The sequence below is a fragment of the Crinia signifera genome, chromosome 4 (genome assembly GCF_055691185.1).
Source record: "Crinia signifera chromosome 4, ASM5569118v1, whole genome shotgun sequence".
NCBI classification, from domain to species: Eukaryota; Metazoa; Chordata; class Amphibia; order Anura; family Myobatrachidae; genus Crinia; species Crinia signifera.
Window position 1 is genome coordinate 140,010,645 of NC_139220.1, and position 23,599 is coordinate 140,034,243.

The following is a 23,599-nucleotide window of genomic DNA, read 5'->3' on the forward strand; positions in this document are numbered from 1 at the left end:
TGCTTAGTTACTGTCTCACTCTTATTGATCCTTGTTTACAGCATTGCTTCTGGGCATAAGGATACAAATAAGAAAAAAAGATTAAATCACAATATACTATCTCCCATATGGCCTTTCCTTTCATTTAATTTAACTTTTCCTGGTTTCTTTGAATCTGGTGCTAGGTTGACCTCATTTAGCAACAATTTACATCAAAGATACTTTTAATTTAAATGCTATAGACATGCATGTTTATATTTTATACAAATGTTTTGTATATGTCAAAATATTTAAATGGTTTTGTATTGTGGATGTACAATACATTTCTACAAATGGTTTATTCCACACTTTACTGTAGCTATGTTACACTGGCATAGGTATTCATTTGTCTTGACTCAAACTTAGGGTACTTACAGGTGCAGATTCCCTTTGAAATCACTATGTGCCTCTGTTTATTAGCAGTGGGCGCTGAGTGTAATGGCTGCACCATCTTTAAGTGTAGTTATTGCTCCATTCAGTGCTCGAAGTGGGGCGGTATAAGGCGGTATGCCATACTGCCACTTCCCGCCGCCACTTAGTTTTAGCTTGTGTATAGAATTCACCATCGTTGGGATCGAGTGGGGATCCCAGCACTGCAACAGCAGCGGTATTGTTTGTGGCAGCAAAGCTGGGATGGGAGCTGGGATGAGAGCGGGACAGCTGTATCTGGTCCCCCTGCAGGCTTGCAGTACAGAGTGGAGTACACAGTGGCTTGCGGAGCGGCTGGCAATCAAAATCAGAGGCGTCTTATTCAAACTCTGGCATGAGCCAATCACATCTTACAGATCACCAGCCAATGAGATATTGCCAGCATCTCATTGGTTGGTGGTCTGCGATTGACATTGATGCACAGTCAGTGCCAATTTCAAAGAGAGGACCCTTCTATTCACTGGCAGTCGGTGCGCAAGTCGGGATTCGCTGGCAGCCCCTGTGGAATTCTTATCTGTACTGCTCCACCCCAGCACAAAGAGCAGTGTGAGGTGACAGGTGGTGGTGGGGGGAGTAAGAGGCAGGAGGCGCGGGGGTGGATTTCCATACCCCCACTTATACATTTACACTTCGAACACTGGCTCCATTACAAACCAGAGTATCACCCACTTCCTCTTCTGAAACTCTCAACACAAAGATTTTTATGAATAGTTACAACTTAATTATATTTGGTTACTATTAAACATTGGTACTTGTTTCCTAGCACGGCCACACCGATTTTGATCGGGTCGGAAAAATTGCGTCGATCGCATCGCATGCGACCAAATCGCATGCGATGCGACCGACGCGATGGACCCGATTTTTACATTGATTCAAATGTGAATAGGGTCCCGGGACCCTATTTTACATTGGATTCAATGTAAAATTGTCCCCAGACCCCAATTTTAACCCCCCTGATGGCTCAAATGCCCCCATTGTGAACGGCACCCCACCATTGATGCCAACCCGAAGCGTGGCGAGCGTAGCGAGCCAGCGAGGGGCGGCGGTACGCGTCCTCCGACCTTTTCATACCCCTACTATCCACGTCGGCGTGGAGTTGAGAATATAAAGTGTGGCGAGCGCAGTGAGACACCAAGCCCGAAGCGTGGCGAGCATAACTTCACAGGTATACGCGTTCGCTCGCCATGCTTCGGGCTCGGTGTCTCACTGCGCTCGCCACACTTTATATTCTCAACTCCACGCCGACGTGGATAGTAGGGGTATGAAAAGGTCGGAGGACGCGTACCGCCGCCCCTCGCGGGCTCGCTACGCTCGCCACTCTTCGAGTTGGCGTCAATCGTGGGGTGACGTTCACAATGGGGGGACATTAATTAATACCCATGACGGGGGCATACAAAATGAGAAATGGCCCATATTGGGCCATTTCCCATTGTTTCCTATGTAAAATGTGGTTAATCGCGTCCATCGCATCTTGTGCCATCACAAGACCGACGCCATCAACGCGATTGCAATGTTAAAAATATTTTAACATTGAACCCTATGGCAAAATCGCGTTAATCGCGTCGGTCGCGTCGCGTGCCATGTTAATGCACGCGACCGACGCGATTAACGCGATTTTGCCTTTGCCGGCAAAATGGACCAGATTTCAAAGGAAATCGGGTCCATCGCGTTACTCGTGTACCTTAACTTAAGGTACACAAGTAGTAACGATTGTGGCCGTGCTAGGAAACAAGTACCTAAACATTTTCTATCTTACTTCTGTTTATGAAGATGGAGCAAGAATTTACCATCATGGCTCCTAGTTCCATAGTGCATGTGTAAACAAGCAAAGCCACATCATGCTTCCAGGACTGGCTAGCTGTCAGGTGCTTTGGCTTCCTACTGAAGCATAATCCTAGTCATGGTGGGAGACTTGCCTGGTGAGGGAGAAGGGGAGCTATTATAATAGACTGTATTACTCGGGGTCCTCTTAGTAATGAGCCACACATGTTTGGCACCCTCAGAATTGATTTCTAATCTTATCTCTGCCACTTGTTATGAGAGTTCATACCTAGTAAACTTTGAGATGTGATTGTCTAGTGTGCATGAGTGACTACTTAGTCTTGTTTTTGGGAAATTCTTCTTGAGTGTTGATTCCTTGCTCGTGTTTCTGGTGACTGTCTCTGGTTGTTTCCTATAACATTTACTTACTATGTGTACCAGACCTCTGCATTGCCCATTGAAATTGCTTCTACCTAACTTTTTATTTATAGCATTGCTGTAGCAGACCACTGAAACTGGTCTTCAATTGCTTTGTTCCTAACACTTTGCAACTACAACCACTTACCTAATGATAGAGTCATGCTTATCTATCCCTTTGGGTTAAGTAAGGGCTTTTGGACTTACTCCCATGAAAATCCCCTGCTGTTTTGTTCTGTGTATCGTATTGCAGCTTAGAACAATGGATGATAATGATCCTTGGTGAGCCATGGCTGACCAGAGAAGGCTAGTTGAAAAAGGCTTCATCTGTATATGTGTGCCAGAATTTAGAAGTAAATGACAACAATGAAAACTAGGTTTACATAGAGAGATTATATTACTATATTATCAAGCAATATACTAGAAAAACAGCAGTTAGACTGTATACTATTAAAAGAAAATTGCAGAAAACATAAGCAATAGGTCCATAGCCTATATGATTTATCATTTTATACATTTACAGTAAAACATGACAAATATAAATACAACTTAATAAAAAGAAGTGCTTTTTAATTAAAATATGTTTGAAATGTAATTCTGCAGCAATTGTCAACAAGTCTAATTTTAAGGATGAGTTTAATTTTTTTGGCAACTATAGAGAAATAATATAGCAAATATGAAATATTAGCATAGTAATTGTGACAGCCTACACGGCTTCTGGTTTGACATTTACAAAGGAGTTAGAACAGTATTTATATATTGATTTACATCTTGAAGTACTTATCAAGTTGACTTTTTTGTAAGATGTACAAACAACTCCTTGTAAAACTAATATTTGAAATAGAACTGCCAAAAAAAGTATTTTGTTCTGCAGAAATTATTTTCATATAAACCCCCCTGCAATTGCCTATAAAGCATATATTATTTATTGAGAAAAAGAATGTGTCAGCTTTTTGTATCTGCTTATGAGTCTGATCAGCATGAGACATGTTGATCGGATGCCAAGATACAGACTGCTGCAGCTGGTGCTTCTTCATTTTGGAGTTATGTGGCAGATAGCATGAAGCATGGCCCACCCAATAGCCTGTATGGGGCACCGGGAACCTGATACATTTGTCTGCATTTGGCGAAACCAAGGCACATTACAGTACTCATCAGTGGCTGAGAGCCAAGGCTACAAAAATTTGGAAGCTAGAAAATGAGAGCATCTGAGCAATCTGAGCACTGCAGTATATCAGTATAAGGTGCTTGTCAATAATTGCCTAGGGCTATCTCTGTTTAGCAGTAGATCCCTAATATAAATGTTAAAAAGTATTAGTACTTTAGTTCTTTAAATTGAACCATAACTGGCAGTGCTAGTGAACCCCATAAGCCACACTACCCACTGCCCCCCCCTACCACCCCCAACAAGTCCTGGTACCCTCAGAAGCTCCAGCATAATCAGTCTATATATTGATCAGGCCCTGATTAATAGGGGATACATAAGGATGAATGGCAGTCAGAATGCCGATGTTAGCATCCCCATTGAGGGAATCCCAACAGGGGTTAGGTAAGTATTAGTAAGTTTTTTTTGCAAAACTACCCTCAAGTGTTTGGATTCAGATTTGGTTTTAGTTTAGAATTTCTTGAAAAGATACTTGTTTCCTAGCACGGCGCCCACGATCTAGATTGTATGTGTCGGGCCGATATCACAAGCATTGCATGCATCTTATGTGTTTGTGCGGCATAAGATGCATGCGATGCGATCGACGCGATCGACGAGATTTTTACATTGGAATCAATGTGAAATGGTCCCTGAGACCCAATTTTACATTGATTCCAATGTAAAAAGCCCCCCAAACCCCAATTTTAATTGCTAACCCCCCCCCCCCCCCATGGGAGAAATGCCCCCCCATTGTTAACGCCACCCCACTATTGACGCCAACCCGAAGCGTGGTGAGCGGCGGCGGTACGCGTCCTCCGACCTTTTCATATCCCCACTATCCACGTCGGCGTGGAGTTGATTTTATATAGTGTGGCGAGGGGACGCGGAATACATGTGAAGTAGTATATATATTCATATATACAATATATGTAGCATTCTCTGTGCTAAAGTACAAATTACCAAAAAGATAACAAGAGAGCGCACTAGTGATGCTATGGCACCTATTAATTAATAATCAATTTATTCACAAGATAATGGTCATCATAATAAACAATTTAAAACATTTTCCTTACAAAACTAATTAATAGAGAGGTCAATGATACCCTTCCAGGGACAATGGTATTTTAACCAAAATCACGAGAGCCTTTTCATATATTTGCATCTATGGAATAATGATTGTATCCCGGCTCAATAATATTATTTGGTTAAGTGTTTTTGCCTCAGGTGTAAAGAATTATAATGCAAAGGTGTCTGTCCCAGACCTCTCAGGGGTCAATCAGGAGCGGTAATTTTTAGTGGAGGCTGTTGATCATATATCTGCTTGCCTTAATTGACCAGTTTTATAAGTCCACAAGCACTTTGTTAGTACAGTCCAGAATTACCCTCCGCAAAATAGTGACACTCGCTGTTAATATTTTATATGGTGAATGCACCCAGTTAGACAGTTCACATAAAGTGGAAAACCGGCTGCTACACTCCTTACCAGTCCTCAGTTGGGAGCTGCGGCGTATGGAGATAGCCGTTCAGATGACAGCTCTCAGATGTTAGCCGGCTTCGCTTATCCTCCGGCTGCTCACACGCTCACAGCCGGGGGCAGACACCTCCTGATGATGGGGTTACGTCTGTTTGGTTGTTTAGGAATTATTCCCCTTCGTGCCGGCTCCGTGTTGATTGGCTGTAATAAGGATGAATGGGATAGCGTAGCTTGCTTCCTTAGGTAGTCTGTTAGAAGAGACACCTGGGGCACCAATTTGTAGATAAACTTATCCAGAGTCCCGCAGGTATCAGGACCTGTCACAGAAGATACCTTTGACGCGTTTCTCTGCCCTTGTATATGACAGTTTCCTCAGGAGGTTTGGCTTCTGTTACTTTGGAGGTCATTTTTAAAAGTCCATTGACCAATCATGATGGTGAGATCATCACACACCTGTATCAATTAACTAGACACTCTATCGGGTCTATATAGATATAAAAATACAAAATATATCTTAAGCAACTTCTATGTGTTACAATGGCAAGTTTCTACATATATCAGCAAGATTTTAATTTATAATAGGACAATTGTCTCAGAATTGTCTACAGCAAAGAAAAAAATACTCCTGATGAAGTCCAGCCTATGCAACAAGTCATGAGTGACGAAACGTTGAGAGCTACCTGTTTCTTACTAAAGGTTTTTTTTTTGTAAGCTATATTTCTTTTATTTTTTCACTTTGTGCACTTTATTAAACTCCACTTTTAATTGGAGTTTTCTTTCCTTATCACTGCATGGCACCAATATTGGGACCTGACCTAAACCTTTGGGAACCCTGCCCTGATGGGCCAAATTGATACGTCCAGGTAATCACCCTGGTAAATCCACAAGGATAGGATACCCAAACATCACTTATTTTTGATGAGCACAAATGTACTTCTGAACGGTACCCACATTACAATAATTTTGGTACTTTTGTAGTTTCACGGCGCCACCGCGAGCACAGTCTGTTTTTACTCTTTCTTTGAAACTTGGCAGCTTGCCAGACTGCACGGGCTCAGTCTGTGTTTACTTTTAGTTTGAAACTTGGCAGCTTTCCAGACTCCTTTACTGTACTAAGCTAGCGTGTGCTCACCCTGTGCTTACTCTGTGTCTATTTTTTTGCGCTGGACTAGTGTCCCAGTCACAAACAGCGTCTGTAGTCACAAACAGCGTCTAGTTGGCCACAGTCAGAAGTTGCGTCCCAGTCGCAGTTGCGTCCCAGTCACAAACAGCGTCTGTAGTCAGAAATAGCATCTAGTTGACCTCAGTCAGAAACAGAGTTGTGTAGTGTAAGTGCTGACAGGTTGCTACATTACTTGTGTAGTTTCATGGCTCCAGCATGAACTGCACTCACAGTTCATTGTGGTACTATTAACAAAGGGGGTGTCAATCTGTTAATAATGACACCTGTCGACGTAACAGCTGTCGACCTTGTTTATTCCACTATCCACGCCGTACCTGAAGCGTGGCGAGCGCAGCGAGCACCGAGAGGGGACACGGTACGCGTCCAACTGACCTTTTCATACCCCCACTATACACATCAGAGTGGAGTTGATTTTACATAGTGTGGCAAGAGCAGCGAGACACCGAGCCCGAAGCGTGGCGAGCGGACGCGGAATACATGTGAAGTTATATATATATATATATATATATATATATATCAGTACAAACAGAGAGCGGCACTCAGCGGTCTTGGTGCAGAAAATCTTTATGGTGGGGTGTCCAATGTTTCGGAGCAACTAAGCTCCTTTTTCAAGGTGTACAAAAAACAACATGTGAACTCTTACCTTAAATACCCGACACGGTGCGCAAGGACCTCGTATACGGGGCAGGTGGAAGCGTCTGACGTAACTTCCGGGTGCGCGTGCTGTATGTGTATGCGTCACCGCTTCACTGTTGCTGGGAGACTCAAGCCGCCAGGTGCAGAAGACGTCTAAGCGTCATGTTGCTTAGATACCATGGCGCTGTCAGCGTTCCATTCGCCCCCGTGGACGGGGAAAATCTGTAAAGTGAACACAGTATAATATAAATACGTGATTTATGAAAAATGCATATTTAAGAAGCCCAGGGGCTATGACATAGTGAAAGTAATTAGATTAGACATGTTAAAAAGCCAGGTGGCGGTAACTTTTGGATATTTGTATTACGTATCCCCGGGTCACCCACCAGGAGCCTGTCCGGATGCTGCTACATACAAAGTATAAAGTATAGGGGCTGAGTCGGACATGGTCGGTTGCTAAGTTACCTAACTAAACTATACAAGGTAAAGGCACAAGGGGGGGAGGGCATGGTGGACCTGGGCAGGGGCGGATCCAGGATAAAATGACAGGGGGGGCACCATGATAAAAAGGGTTTGGGTGGGGGGGGGGGCGGTGTTAGTGGTGCCAGTGTACATGCTAAGAGAGCGACAGGAGAGGGTGGGAATGGAATTAAAAATAGGCCCTGGCATTTAAAGTATGCAGTCCCACCATGGCGACAAAAGTGAAGGATGTAGTTTTGCGCGCGCCAAAGGCGCGCTCCAGGAAAAGGGTGTGTGGCCACTCGCTAGGGGGCGTGTCAACACCATATACAACTTCTACACATTATGCAACAAAATACTAGACCCCATTATACTTGCTCCTTACACATGATGCCAAATGGAATGAGCCAAAATTGACATAATGCCACATGGATTGAGACAAACTTCAAATAATGAAACATGGATTGTGTCAAAATTCACATAATGCCACATGAAATGAGCCAAAATTTACATAATAACACACACGGATTGAGCCAAAATTCACATAATGCCAAATGGATTGTGTCAAAATTCACATAATGCCACACGGATTGAAACAAATGCATAAAATGCCATACTGATTGAGCCAAAATTCACATAATGCCACACTGATTTAAACAAATGCATAAAATGCCACACGGATTGAACCAAAATTCACATAATGCCACACGGATTGAGCCAAAATTCACATAATGCCACATGGATTGGGAAAAAATTCACATAATGCCACACGGATTGAGCCAAAATTCCCATAATGCCACATGGATTGAGCCAAAATTCACATAATGCCACACGGATTGAGACAAAATTCACATAATGCCACATGGATTGAGCCAGAATTCACATAATGCCACACAGATTAAGCCAAAATTCACAATACACTTCATAAACAGGGACATTGTCCACCAAGGCGCGCATTAAACATTTACACCATAATGTCCATTACACGTTAAGTTACATGCCATTATGTCCATTATGTATTATGCCAAACACCATAATGCCTATTAAAAATGATGCTACATAAGTGCTGCTTCTCTACATGCTCATTGCCAAGGGTTCCATGATCATTGCCAGAGGTTCCATGCTCGTTGCCATGTGGGATTACATGCTCATTGCCAAGGGGGAATACATGCTCATGGTAAATGGGGGACAGCCACCGCCACGCAGAAGTGATAGCCACTGACAGTGTCAGAGCCTGGCTGTATTCAGAGCACTGCAGGTCCCGGCTATTTGAAATAATACCCCTTTCACACCAGAAAATGTATTCCCAGGTTGGCCCCTTTTACACCAGCCTAGTCCCTGCATTTTCTGGTGTGAGGGGGAAAGAAAACCACCCCTCCCCCCTTTAACCAGTTATCTCATTTAACCGGCTATATCTTCAGAACCAACTGACACATATACATGAGACAAGTATTATATTGAAGAACTTTTGAGTGGGCTTTGAATAATTTTGGTCCAGTGAAACTGGAACGTTTGGTTCCAGAGTAATCTGCCCTCAAAAACATGAACAGCCATGAAATTACATTTCAAAAATAAAGAAATCGGTTTACACGCAATATCTCTGGAACCGATTAACCGATTTGGACCAGCCTGATATCATATTGAAGGCCCAGCGATTGGAATTGAATGAAATCAACCACAAGCTTCTGTGATGCCAGGGCGGGAACTGGCAGCCGTCGGAACCGGGTGGGTGTCAGAATTGACGGGTCCCATATTATCCTATGGGAAAAAAAACGTTACAGGTTTGCCAGGCGATATCTCCGGTTCCCGGGGGGCTAGAGACACGGGGCTGGGCTCGCTGGAAAACCCTGGTCCTCAGCTACAAAATAAATGACAGGGGGGCACGTGCCTGGGTGCCCCCCCCCTGAATCCGCCACTGGACCTGGGGGTATTAAAGTCCCTTCCTCTCTCATGGATAGGGGGATGTAAATATGGCAGTCCCGTGGGTGCAAGTGTTACTTTAGGGGCCGATGGTATGGATTCAGTGGTAGACTCCAAAGGATAGTCTGTCGTTAAGCCCCTTGGGCTTGCAAGTGTCCAGTAAAAAAATCCATTTTGCTTCTCTCTGTAGCAATCTGCCTTCTCTGTCACCTCCTCTGTTGGAAATAGGAATATGGTCTATTGCCATATATTTGAGGTCGTGTAGCGTATGGCTCTGCTCGAGGAAGTGGCGTGCTACAGGTTGTTCCGAGATCTTGCTCTGTAAGGCATTTTTGATGGCAGAGCGGTGTAATGCCATTCTCTCATGAAAGGTCCTCACCGTTTTGCCCACGTAGAGAAGGTGACAGGGGCATGTGATGTAATATACAATGAACGTTGATCGACAGTGTAGTACGTGCCTGATTGCATAGGATTTATTGCCTTCTGTGTTTTGAAAGGTTTGTCCTACAATTAAATGCTCACAGGTAGTGCATTTTACTCACCGATAACAGCCCAGTTGTCGGGACAGGAAACTCCTAGGCATGGCTGTTTTGCTGTAATTGGAAATGTCAGAGTGGACCAAGTGGTCTTTAAGGTTCTTGCCTCTACTGTAGCACACCATCGGTCTAGTTTTCTTAAAGCAAGGAAGCTCACGGTCAGTGGTCACAATGGGCCAGTGCTCTGGTCGCTCGGGGAATCACTGGACTACTGGTGTTAAATTTAGAGACCCAGGGTATGATGGAGGACTCTTCCTTCTTGCGGAATACCAGCAGTTCTTCTCTCGGGATGCTGAGAACCTCGGTTTCATGCTTTTCCACCCTGAAGCGTGGCGAGCGCAGCGAGCACCGAGAGGGGAAGCGGTACGCGTCCAACTGACCTTTTCCTTACTCCACTATACACGTCGGAGTGGAGTTGATTTTACATAGTGTGGCAAGCGCAGCGAGCCACCGAGCCCGAAGCGTGGCGAGCGGACGCGGAATACATGTGAAGTAATAAATAAATATATATTTTTATATATATATATATATATATATATATATATATATATATATATATATATATATATATATATAGAAGCACGGTGGTGTGGCACTCGTAGCCAATGGTCAATAAATCACGAAGAAGGCCAGTTGATAACCACGTTTCAATTTATGTAAATTTTCATCAGGTTATACAGATAACAGTGCAGACAGTACCTTTATAGACGAGGACACCAAGAGAAGTGAAGCTGAGACGCTCGTGCAAAAAAGAGCCCGCCCCTCAGGCGCAAACAGATTGCGTCATAGCAGTGGACGGGAAAAGAATGGTTACCAAGGTGATATAAATAACAAAAAACATGAAAACGGTAACCAAGGTGAAGCAAATGGGTCTGTGGGCGTTGATAAACGGCAGTAAAGAATGCGTCTTAGCAGGAGTCTCTCAACTTCACTTAGAAGCAATAAAACATTATTGCTACATTGTATTCTATCATTTTATGCCAATATACGCTGCTTTGCGTAACATTGTACATGATCATTATGCCTGCTCTTTTCAAAAAAATTACTGTTTTGCTAATAATGATCATATCAAGATTTTTGCTTAATAAATTGCTAAAAATACACCAACCAAGTATTATAAAAATAAAGTTACTTTTCCTTTGTCTACTCCTTATAGAGTTTTTCACATTTTTGTTTTTTCAGTGCTCTATTTCCATACTTTTATATTGAATCAAAAACACGCCGCCCCCACTACTTTATACAGTAGTGGGGGCGGCCGCACTCGAACAAAAGACACAGCAGTCCGGTTTAGTACCGATGTTTCAAAGCCAGGTGGCTTTTTATCAAGGTGCTTGAGAGCACCTTGATAAAAAAAAGCCACCCAGCTTTGAAACGTCGGTACTAAACCGGATTGCTGTGTCTTTTGTGCATCTTGATAAAAAAGCCACCCGGCTTTGAAACGTCTGTACTAAACCGGACTGCTGTGTCTTTTGTTCGAATGCCGCCGCCCCCTCTACTGCATGTAGTAGCAGCACCACAGTGCTGTGATACTCGGATGGTAACGATTTTATCCTTCCAATAATATACAACCACAGGGAGTGCCATCACAGGATTTATATAAATTTATATATATATATATATATATATATATATATATATATATATATATATATAAATATATATATATATTTATATATATATAAAAATATTTATATATATATATAATGTGTGTGTGAAAGAAGTGGCAAACAGAGTCAAATAAAGTGGTAAAGGTGTGGACTCCTCAGAGATCCATATCAATGTTTCAGGGTACGGGGACCCCTTCATCAGGATGAAGGAGTCCCCGTACCCCAAAACCTCGATATGGGTCTCTAAGGATTAAAGAGTCCACACCTTTACCACTTTATTTGACTCTGGGTGCCACTTCTTCCACATATATATTTGGGAGGACGGCAATATCCTCTCTACAAGTGGGCACTGGAGCACAGTATCCCTTAGTCCAACGGACTGACGCTAAGACGGGTCCATCTATCTGGTATATACTGTATATGCTTCAATGGCTTGTTGCTTTTCCCCAAAACACGCAAGAGCTGACTCTAGAAAAATAGTATTTTGCCTTTTTCTGAAATCCAAGTGTGGTGGAAAGACCTGAGCCGGGACTCAAAACACTTTTTGTTTGTTTGTGGGGTGCTATTTTTTTATTTTATTGACCCATCTCTACTGCAAAATGGCTAAAGGTGATATACAACCCTGTCGAGTGATGCATATGAGTCTCATTGGGGACACAGTAATTATTATCACTTTGAGTGCCAAGTGAATTTGTCAACATTGGTGTGAAACTTGCCAATCAAACATTTTGTTCATCATATTTACCTGTATAGCAAATATAAATTTTTTTTTACACAACATTTTTTTATTTGACGCTGACATTTTTAGCAGATAGTTTGCACATCTCTCACAGAGATGTTGGCACTGAAAGGGTAAAGAACCTGCATTTATTATAGTGTAAGCCTCAGGAAACATATACCAGGCACGGTAGCTTTAAACAGCTATAAAAAAAAAAACACCTCTAGGCCCAATTGGTAACAAATCTGAAATCATAAATGTGAATTTTAACTAAAACAGTGTAATTAAATGAGTATATTTCGGTGTGTGATTTCCAGGTGTTTCCTGACTGCGTGATAGTCATGGAGGTCCATTATAAATGACTTATACTATAGGTTAACATGTTCTTGTGGTAAACAACAAATTGCACCCATTTGAAAATGTTATTATGTACACTGTAAGTCCATATTTAGAGTTACTGCTTGCTAATACACCTAAGTAAATAAAAAAAATTGTAAATGCTCAAAATTGAAGAAAATAAGGCTTGGTATGTGCTGCGGTGTAGGAAAGCACAGAGGCAGATGCCACAGCATATTTTTAAAACGCAAAGCTGCTCGTGATGATGATCTGTAGATAATGAGCCATGACAAGTCTGGAGCTGATGAAGCATAAGCTCATAGTAATAGAACACAAGGAAGTCCAAATTTTGTCCTAAAAATATCTGTCTCTGCTGAGCACAGCAGCAAGCACATCCTATCTGACACAGCTCACAGATACAATTGGAGTTAATACTTGTAAGCAAAGTAAACTTTAATAGTTTGCTGTGAGAAATGTTGTTAATAAGACCACTCAGACATTTCATATGTACAAGTGCAGTGAACAGAGAAATATGTATCTTGGCTAAGCACTTTAATAATAATATTATATATATTATATTAAATACAAGTAGGCAGAACAAGGGGGCCTGAATTGCTCCACCATAGCCCTGCCCCCACTATACTGGGCCTGTTTTTATGGCACTGTAAAGCGGGGGTGAAGCAGGGGCCGGGCCTAGGGGCAGCACCTATAACAGGCGGCAGGCTGCCTGTGACTATAGCCGAGTGGGTAGTGGCGAGTGATGAGCAGAGCCAATCAGGCATGTGGTGCTGTCTCCCTAATAGAAGGTGGGATCCTCCCGGGCAGCAGGTAGTGTGAGCAGCACTGTGTGTGCCACTGCTGTGCCAGCAGAAACCTGGCAGCCTGTGTTACACCTACAGCACTGGTGATCAGGGGGGTATCTGTGCCTGTAAGAGCCCAGAGCAGACACCTTCCTTCCGGTTGAGTGCATGGGTGTGTGTCAGCTGAGCAGGCACTGTACATGTTGGGATTGGTGTAGATGCTGCGAGTCAAAAGTGCAGCAAGCTCATAGGTACAAGCAGCTACATTCTGTATCAGCAGAAAGAAACATCACAGTACAGTATATGTTTGGAAAGCAGATTTAAAGTTTATGACTTAGGAAGGACCTGGCCTGTCCTTATACATAGACCCTGCAGGGAGCACCATTACGCAGCCACAGGTGCAGCAGAAATTGCAGGTCTGCTCCATCTTTTTTTTCCCATCAGCACTTCCACCTGCTGTGATGGTGGGGGGAGGGGGGATTGTTGTGCCTAGGGGCAGCCTGACCCCTAAATTCGGCCCTGGGTGGAGCCCCAATAAGGTGATCATGCCGGCACGCTCCCAGTCAATCCTTCTCCCTGCTGGCCACATAAAGTTGACATGAATGTGCTGAAGTAGCATACTGACCAGATTGCACAGAGTACACAGATGCCTAATTTACAAATATATGTACACCACAATGCAAGCTATTTTGTTTTGTTGAGTGCCTAAATAGGTATTAAAACCATTTAAAGCCATGTAATACTTTTTTACTGTAAACAGATATACTATTTATATGTAAAACATTTTAGGAAAAAGAAATGTACAACTAAAACTATCAGTTGGGATAATTACTGACCCAATAATAGATGAGCTAACATGACCTGTTGGGAATACTTGAGAAATGGAGTTGTGAACCACTGCTGTAGACAAAATGCATAAAATACTAGATTTTGTGATTCGGCAAAGTAAAAAAAGCCAGCATTAAACAAACATTAAATAAATCTAATTAGTAATAAAAGTTTTGCCTTACTTAACATTAGCAGTGATGCATATATATGTACCGGTATGTCAGTACAGGGATTCCTAACCTTGGTCCTCAAGGCACTCTAAGGAGTTTTTTGTATTGAGTGATTTTGCTAAACAGGCCAATTAGATTCTACTTATACTTTATCAAGCATTTATCCTTTTTAGAGAATAAGAGCTAGATTCTGATTGGTTGCAATGGGCAACATCTTTCTTGAGGACCATGTTTTGGAACCACGGTACCACTGATAGGGGCTAATATACTGAACACCCGGTGCATTTATTAATGGAAGACGTGGTGGATTCAGTCACTTATCTTGTTAATCCATCTGTATGCTATGTCTTATTTAGTTCAGACAGAAATAATAGTTTGCAGAAGTCTTGCAAGCTTGCCTGCACTACAAATACAATGATGAGGTTATCATTTTTAGACATTCAGTGACTTGTTTAATGATAAGTAATTACAGGATTCACAATTTTACAGCTTAATTAGAGAACATCTGAATATTGCTTCATTATTATATTTATGACTGCAACACCTTATCAGTTAGTGATCAATTTGACATATTTCTTATCCAGGCTAGAACCAGTCTTTGACTAATTTGCATATATTTAATTATCCTTGTAACTGAGGTCTTCAATGGATACAGCATTTCATTTAATTCAAATATCACTTTGCAGGTGTCTGTCTCTTTAATATTGATAACTATGGCTTATGTTAGAATTTTTATCAGTTTAATTCGCAAAATTTAATAAGGAAAAAGTAGAAACATCTTTCTGCATGATTCTGACTTTTCTACTACAGTACATTAACCTCTTCAGTGGCAATCCCGAGAATTTTCAGGGCTGTGCCTCAGTGCCCAGTCTGGCAAGCCCGGAAAATTCTCGGGATTGCCACTGTTTACAGCCGGGCAGCGCTGCTGAGTTCACTCACTGAACTCAGGCAGCTTCAGTGCTTCCCGGCTCCCTCCCCTCTGCGGCGCCTCTGGCTCCCTCCTCCTCCCCCCTCCCCTCCGGGTTTTGTATGAAGTCCCCGGCGCCGGCTTATGACAAGCCGGCTGCCGGGGAAAGGGACGCAGTGCTGGGGGGTCGCAGGTTCGGGCAGCCGCTGAGTGACAGTTCAGCGGCGCTGCCCGGACCCAGGTAGGCGGTGGTGGGTTTTTTAAAGGGAGCGCTCCCCATAAAAAACTCGCCCAGTGGGGAGCGCTCCCAAAAAAAAAAAACACCACTGAAGGGGTTAAAGAAAGTCCCTGGCAGACACTTTGGGGGGAAACTAAGATGTATATTCTACTTCACATGTGATGTTGTTATGGGCAACCAATCAGTATCTACTTCTTATTTATTTAGCACCCTCTAGAACAGGCATTCCCAATCACGGTCCTCAAGGCACACCAACAGTGCAGGTTTTAGTTATATCCAGGCTTGATCACAGGTGACTTAATTAGTACCTGAGTGATTCGGTACTTGTTTCCTAGCACGGCCACAATCGCGGGCATCGGGTGTAATTTTTAGTGGTCTGCGACGCGACCGACGCGATGCCCCCGATTTCCCCATTGAAATGCATTGAAAAAAGTCAAAATCGCGTCGGTCGCGTCGTATGCGGCTAAAAAAGGCTTAAATGGTCCAGACGCGATGCCCCCGATTTCCCATAGGAAACAATGTTAAATGCCTCAATTTACCCGCGATGCCCCCGATTTCCCATAGGAAACAATGTTAAATGCCTCAATTTCACCAAATCATCATAGGGAACAATGGTAAATGGGCCAGAAACCCCCCAAAACACCCCTGAACAGTGAAATGTCCCCCCAAAAGTAGTTTACGCCACCCCACGATCAACGCGAACCCGAAGCGTGGCGAGCGCAGCGAGCCCGCGAGGGGCGGTGGTACGCGTCCTCCGACCTTTTCATACCCCCACTATCCACGTCGGCGTGGAGTTGAGAATAGAATAGTGTGGCGAGCACAGCGAGCCACCGAGCCCGAAGCGTGCCGAGCGCAGCGAGCCCCGCGAGGGGACGCGGATACCTTCACAGGTAAACGCGTCCCTTTGCGGGCTTCACAGGTATCCGCGTCCCCTCGCGGGGCACGCTGCGCTCGCCACGCTTCGGGCTCGGTGGCTCGCTGCGCTCGCCACACTATTCTATTCTCAACTCCACACCGACGTGGATAGTGGGGGTATGAAAAGGTCGGAGGACGCGTACCGCCGCCCCTCGCGGGCTCGCTGCGCTCGCCACGCTTCGGGTTCGCATTGATCGTGGGGTGGCGTAAACTACTTTTGGGGGGGACATTTCACTGTTCAGGGGTGTTTTGGGGGGTTTCTGGCCCATTTACCATTGTTCCCTATGATGATTTGGGTAAATTGAGCCTTTTAACATTGTTTCCTATGGGAAATCGGGGGCATCGCGGGTAAATTGAGGCATTTAACATTGTTCCTTATGGGAAATCGCGATGCCCACGATCATGATCATTGTGGCCATGCTAGGAAACAAGTACCAGTGATTCTGATTAAACCATCTGTGCTGAAGCCTGGATATCACTAAAACCTGCACTGTTGGTGTGCCTTGAGGACCGTGGTTGGGAATGCCTGCTCTAGAAGATAGCATATAGGATCTGATTGGTTGCCCATAGCAACATCACATGTAAAGTAGAATACACATCTTAGTAAATTTCCCACTTTAGCTCAAACTCCAGATTGTCAGTTCTAACTGGGAAGATTATTATTGTTAATGCAAACTTTTAAGAATTGTAGTCTGAGCATAACATACTGTCCTAACTGGCCAGCTCCTAACTGTCATGTAACAGGCTGGGCATGAAAAATGACAGGTAGGAACTGATTTACTGGTAGTTTTTTTGTCACTGTCCACTTTATCACTTTTTGAAGCACGATATATCTGGCCCTTACACTTTAAAGCTGAGTACACACTTAAAAAAGTACCTGTCCAATCTGTCTGGTGGGAACAAAAATCTGGAATGGGAGCAAATGACAAGCAGATATTTGCTTCCAAATGCTGAAAAATCAACAAAAATAATTGTTTGGATAAATTTGTTAAATGTAATGGTTTTAATGTATTTGTCTGAATGACCATTGCCTGTTTTGTAGTGTTTGGGAGCAAACGGCCAATTGTAATTTGCTCCCATACATTGACAGACTTGTGTTCCCACCAGGCAGATTGGACAGATAAATCTTTGTGTGTGTACCCAGCTATATTGCATTTTACCCACTCTGTTGCATGCCAGCAAGGCAATGAATGTTGACAAAATGGATTCATAATGATTACTTCACCAATGTTATTATGTCCAATGGACAACTACCGGGCAAATAGTGAGAGAATTGTGTACATTAGGAATTCAAAGTTCCATATATACTTTGTAACCCCATGATGTGTTAGGGCATCCAAAATGTAGAAGTATTTATTTTGGAAAATAAAAATAGAATGGTGAGAGAATTCTTCTCTGCACATCAAGTTCTGGAACCAGTACAATGTCACAAGCTTTGCTTGGATACTTGGAGTTAGATGGCTGCCAGGAATCCCTGAATATACATTTGAAGGAGAGAGCTTCTGTAACAATGACATTAAATGTGATATACAGTATGTAGCTCCTTTTATGAGACATTTACAATAGGGTGCTGTCAGAATGCCCTTACTAACAGGCTTCAAATGAGCTCATTATCACATCTTGGTCACTTTAAGGTGCTCTTCTAATGATACTCTTTGCAGATAGTGTAGGACCCCTGGAGAGGATATAATCATACTATATAATCAGTTCTGTCTGCCTCAAATCCCCTACATTTATGTTTGAAATACTGAGTACAGTACATGCCTTTTATTCCATCATTCTAATAACATTTGCTCCCCATACAATACATACACAATACCCTCTTCCTATCTACACCCATAAGTGCTCATGTCCTATTAACATGTCAAACTCTCATTGCCAGCCTCTTTGTGTTTCTCCGTAACCAATTAATGATTTTTTTTATGACCAGCTCCATGTAAATTCCCATACAATTCACTTCCCATCTTGCTTGGTCATACAATGCCTGGGGGGGAGGGGGGTTGCGCACTCTATTTGGGGTCAGGTGATATTGGAAAGTGTTGAGGAATGGGGAGGCAATAGAGGTGTGAATAGGGTGAAACCCTGATACAGTATGTGTAATTATGACACTGTATGCATTGTTGCGGTTAAATTAAAAATATTTATTAATTGCAAATTATATGGGGGTGTCAAATTGGAATAGGAGTATGGGTTCCTGGGGCTGGGCCTTTTTGTCCCACAGGAGGACCACCACAGTGTCACTCTTGAGGGACCTAGGAGAGGAGAAAGGAAATCCTTTAGGGAACCCTTTATCATAGGATCATACCTGGATCCTATATTCCCCCTAATGATTGATAGTGGCCTTTTATGGGCATATGATCAGTCTCTTTCAAGTTTTAGAAATAAACAGTCTACTGTTTTAGAACATGATCCAGTAATAATCTAGCCCATCCTGCCTTTGCTGCTCATTCACAGATCATATGATTATAGACATTGAAAATATACACATGTTCTTTCTGAGCATCATTATACTCTAGCATGCTGAACTGCTTACATTTGGCACAACAGTTATACTGTCTGCTTGTGGTGGTCAGATAGAGGAAAGAATGCTGCATCTAAATTGGAATCAGAATTAACACTGTATATGGGTCTGGGGGTCTTAGGGGCAGATTTATTGGGCTTCGTGAAGTAATAAAGTGGCTTGTACTTTATCACTGGCCAGTCAGTGGTCAAGTTACAGGCTAGGTTTGAAAAATAACAGTAAATAATAATATGCTCCTCAGCAAGAAGATAATGTACATGTACAGTACCAGTCTGGGTCCCGTTGGTGTTGGATACTAAATGTAATATTTCTTGCTTTAGTCCATGCAATATGATTAAAAAACGACATACATATTGTCTCATGTAGGGTTTAGGACTGGAGTGAATTTATTTATGGCCATCAAATTATGTGTCACACTGGAATGAAACTGTTAAAGTACCATCTGTCAAAGCCGTCATAGCAAAGCATACTACTGTAAGCCAAAATATCTGATTGACTGAACGCGACAAGTGGATTTATACAGTACATAATTTACAGCATCGTAAATAATGTACTGTATAGATCCCTATGATTTTCTATATTATTATATTTCTTTGTATAATTTAAGCGATAAAGCATTTAAATAAAAATGACAATTTCTATGTATGAAATAAGCTGAACTGTTCAAGGAAGCCATACTTAAAACCATGTGTTAAGGGGATATTTATCAAAGCTTGGAAAAAGGTTAAATTGTGAGAGATAAAGTACCAATCAATCAGCACACTGCTTTAATTTTTCAAACACAATGTAAAATGTAAGGCAGAATCTGATTGGTTGTTACTAAGGCAGGTATTCAATGCTGTTTGCGAGTGGTGACAGCGAGCAGGGCTTCCTGCTCGCTGTCACCACTCACCCTGACAGCATTCAACACAGCCTCCGCATCCGCCAATTCCCCCTCGCTCCGTTTTTTGAGCGAGGGGGAATTGGCGGACGCGGCTCCAGAAGCAGCGAGACCCGCGGCTAAAAACTGCGAGTTTTCTGCAGCAGCCGCGGGTCTCGCTGTTTTCGGGAATTCTCTCCGTCCTGTGACGGCGAGGATTTCCCCAGTACGTTGAATAGAGCGAGCGGCCGGCGCGGGGGTTGAACAGCGAGGATCGCTGGTTTTCAGCAATCCTCGCTGTTTAACCCCCTCGCCGGCCGCTCGCTGCGGCATTGAATACCCCCCTTTGTCTCACATAATTTTCTCTCTCTCTCTCTGAGCTTTGATAAATACTGTACCCCCTTAGTGTTTCCCTAAACCAGGCATGTCCAAACTGTGGCCCTCCAGGTGTTGTTAAACTACATGTTCCAGCATGCCTTACCACAGTTTTAGCATTCCCTAATAGCAAAACTGTGGCAAGCCATGATGGGACTTGTAGTTTCACAACAGCTGGAGGGCCATAGTTTGGACATGCCTGCCCTAAACCATGGAATATTGGAAAGTACTTGTATCATGCTTAATATGCTTTAACACTGGTAGTTAAAAAAAATATGTCAATGAATATGTAAGATTCACATAACCTAGCACTATGAGGTAAACAAGAGTACAATCCGCCATCAATTAAACCAGGTCATATGGAATTAATCTCCAATCTTCTAAAAGTCTAGCGCATCAATCAATTACTGGTAATAGTTATGGTATCATGTTGGGAAAAGGATACAATTCTGTGTAACACAAAAGTCTTTATTAGAGCTTAGGTTAAAATAACACAAGCAGCAAAGAAGCTAAATGACAAGCAAGCACCGAAAATGTGGCAATATCCTTTTTTTTATTAGAGCTTTTTTTTTTAATCCTTTTAGATTCCTGTTAGATAGAGCAGGATGTGTAAGCAATCAGTAAGTAGTTGTGCTAGTAATGTTCCGTAAAGCTGCCTGCAAATAGCTTTGTTTCTGTATCGCAAGATGGTAGGATTAGGCTCATTCACACTTTAGAACCAATTTGTTCTCTATACTCTAATGGGAAACCTTATTGCAGCTTTTTGATCTGTTCCAAAATGTGCCATCCATGATTTTCTTCATTACTCTCTCAGGCACTGTTTGATGCTTTTCTCAGCCATGTAATTTACGACTAGGCTACTCTCCAAACACGTCAAAGATGAAAATGAGAATCTATTATCAATTTTTAACATATTGTATTAGACACTAATCAGTGTCGCCAGCCAAGGTAACAAGTAGTCTGTGACAGTCGGCACGTAATCGTTTCTTTCAAAGTAAGGTCCTGTTGTCCTTGATCTCTTGCTGAATTTATTCATCACAGAGATTGCCTCTCTAAACACAAAGTCTCAAAACGGAAGCTTAAAATTCATTAGAGATCTCTGTGTAATCTTTATAATGTTGACATTTATGTGGTGTATTGACAAGGGACAGTACAAATACATTTCAAGATCATTTGTTAGTGAAGATGTTTGAAGCTAACTTCAGTAGTGAAAACAATTTGAATGATGCTAAATTACAGCAGAAAATTATATTAATAAAATATAAATGTTTTTTTTTAGGACTGAGGAAAAAGTGCAGACTCACGCTCTGAATTCAAAACAAAGAAGAATAGCCCATACAAACAATTTCTGTAAGTATTCACACTTATTCATTTTAGAAAGTATGCGGATAAATGCTATTGCAATGTATTTTTTGTATGGGTGGTATTAAGATAAGTTGATCTTGTTACATGATACAAGTGCTGTTTATTGACACAGAGTTGTGAATTTTCACTCGAGTGTGGATTTAATTACACTTTACAAGATGGTGGTCATACAGTAGTTCTGTGATACCCCGATTCCCTGAAGCAGATCTGGTCCACCGATTGACAATCAAAACCTCTGATCATTGAACATCAATGATTGGTGATCCACTGCAAAATCTGGGAAATTCAGTAAATCAACATGTTGGATTTCCCCAATTTCACAACCCCCTTGTTGGCAGAATGGCCAATTGGGTCAATCCATTACAGGTGTATGGATCCCATTAGGCACATTTTTGTTTCTCTGTTTTTAATGTGTCACCTAATCCCTTTCTGTCACTCCAAGAGTGAGAGTGAGGAAATTCATCTTTATAGAGCCTCATGCCAAGCAGATGAATATATTTAGCACATGTGCAAAAATATATGATGATATATGCACCAAAAATACAAGACTGTAAGGACAGACAACAATGGAGGGATGGTGCCCACTGAAACAGACCCTTAAATATTAAGCCCTTATAGGGTCATCAACAGTGAACAGTCCCAAAGTCCTTGAAGAAATGTATTTTCATAAAATGTTCATAAAATTCGGTTGATGAAACGCATTGAGATACTTGCTACTGTGAGAATGTTGAAGAACTTTAACAAAACATCTATCACAAAGTGAAATTTTACCGAATTTTATGAATTTTTTTATGAAAATACATTCCGGTACTTGTGTAGTTTCACAGCGGCAGCCTGAGCTACGTTTGAATCTACGTTGTCAGCTTAGAACAGCGTAGCCTAACGGCTGCCTTACTTGTGTAGTTTCACAGCAGCAGCCTAAGCTACATTGTCAGCGTAGCCCAATGGCTGCCTAGCGCAGTAAGCGTACTGTCTCCACGGCAACCATGCATAGTTAGTGCAGTCACTATACTGTCCCCGGGAGCTGCAGCTCTGTCCCTGTCGTCCCTGGCAAGCGTAGTGAGCGCCTCTCACACAGCACCGGTAACCGCCAGAGGGGAGAGGGGATCATGCGGGCATCGGCGGAGAGGTGCTCCACCTGTGCGTATCAGTTCTTGTGCGTCTCAGTTAGTATTGTGGCAGGGTACGGCAACCCTGGCTACAGGGTTAGGGGTTCGGTAGCGTGTGCGTCTCCTGCACAAAGGGGGGGGGGTGCAGTGCGCAAATGTGTCTCATGCACAATAAAGGACACATTTGCCAGTGCTCCATGTTACATACTGGCAAATGCCTCCTTTTCAAACCCCCACTATCCACGCCAGTCCTCATGACCTTTTCATACCCCCACTATCCATGTCAGCGTGGAGTTAATTTTATAAAATGTGGTGAGCAGAGCGAGCCACCGAGCCCGAAGCATGACGAGTGCAGTGAGCCCCGCAAAGGGACAAGGATTACTTTACATGTAATCCGCGTCCCCTCTCAGGGATTGCTGCGCTCGCCGCGCTTCGGGCTTGGTGACGCTGCGCTCGCCACACTTTATAAACTCAACTCCGCGCTGACGTGGATATTGGGTGGGGTATGAAAAGGTCAGGAGGATGCGTAACGCGTCCGCTCGCCACACTTCGGGCTGGCGTGGATAGTGGGGGTGTTTCAGGAACACATTCACACCTGCCATATCATACATCTGAGACAGTAATAATGACATTTGTTAACTGGTAACTGGATTTTAGTTAATAATAAAGAAGAACAAAGTACAGGCCACTACGCTAAGCAGCCGTGGGAACACTACGCTGATTCTGACAGGGACGCTTGCGGGAACACTACGCTACTTATGACTGACTACGCTAACTACACTGGCCGCGGGAACACTACGCTGATTCTGACAGGGACGCTATGCTGACGACGTAACTGTTGCCATGAAACTACACAAGTACCTAAATTTGCTTA

At 42.8% G+C, this 23,599-nt stretch overlaps 1 protein-coding gene across 3 annotated transcripts in view; it reads left to right on the forward strand.

Annotated features, from left to right (window-relative positions):
* The window catches only part of SYT1 (synaptotagmin 1), a 642,856-nt gene that overhangs the window by 128,500 nt on the left and 490,757 nt on the right, over positions 1-23,599 (forward strand). For all 3 annotated transcript variants that reach the window (XM_083182614.1, XM_083182615.1, XM_083182619.1), the window contains one exon: positions 21,531-21,601. The gene's annotated coding sequence lies outside the window, so the exon portion shown is untranslated. The remainder of the gene's footprint in view (positions 1-21,530; positions 21,602-23,599) is intronic.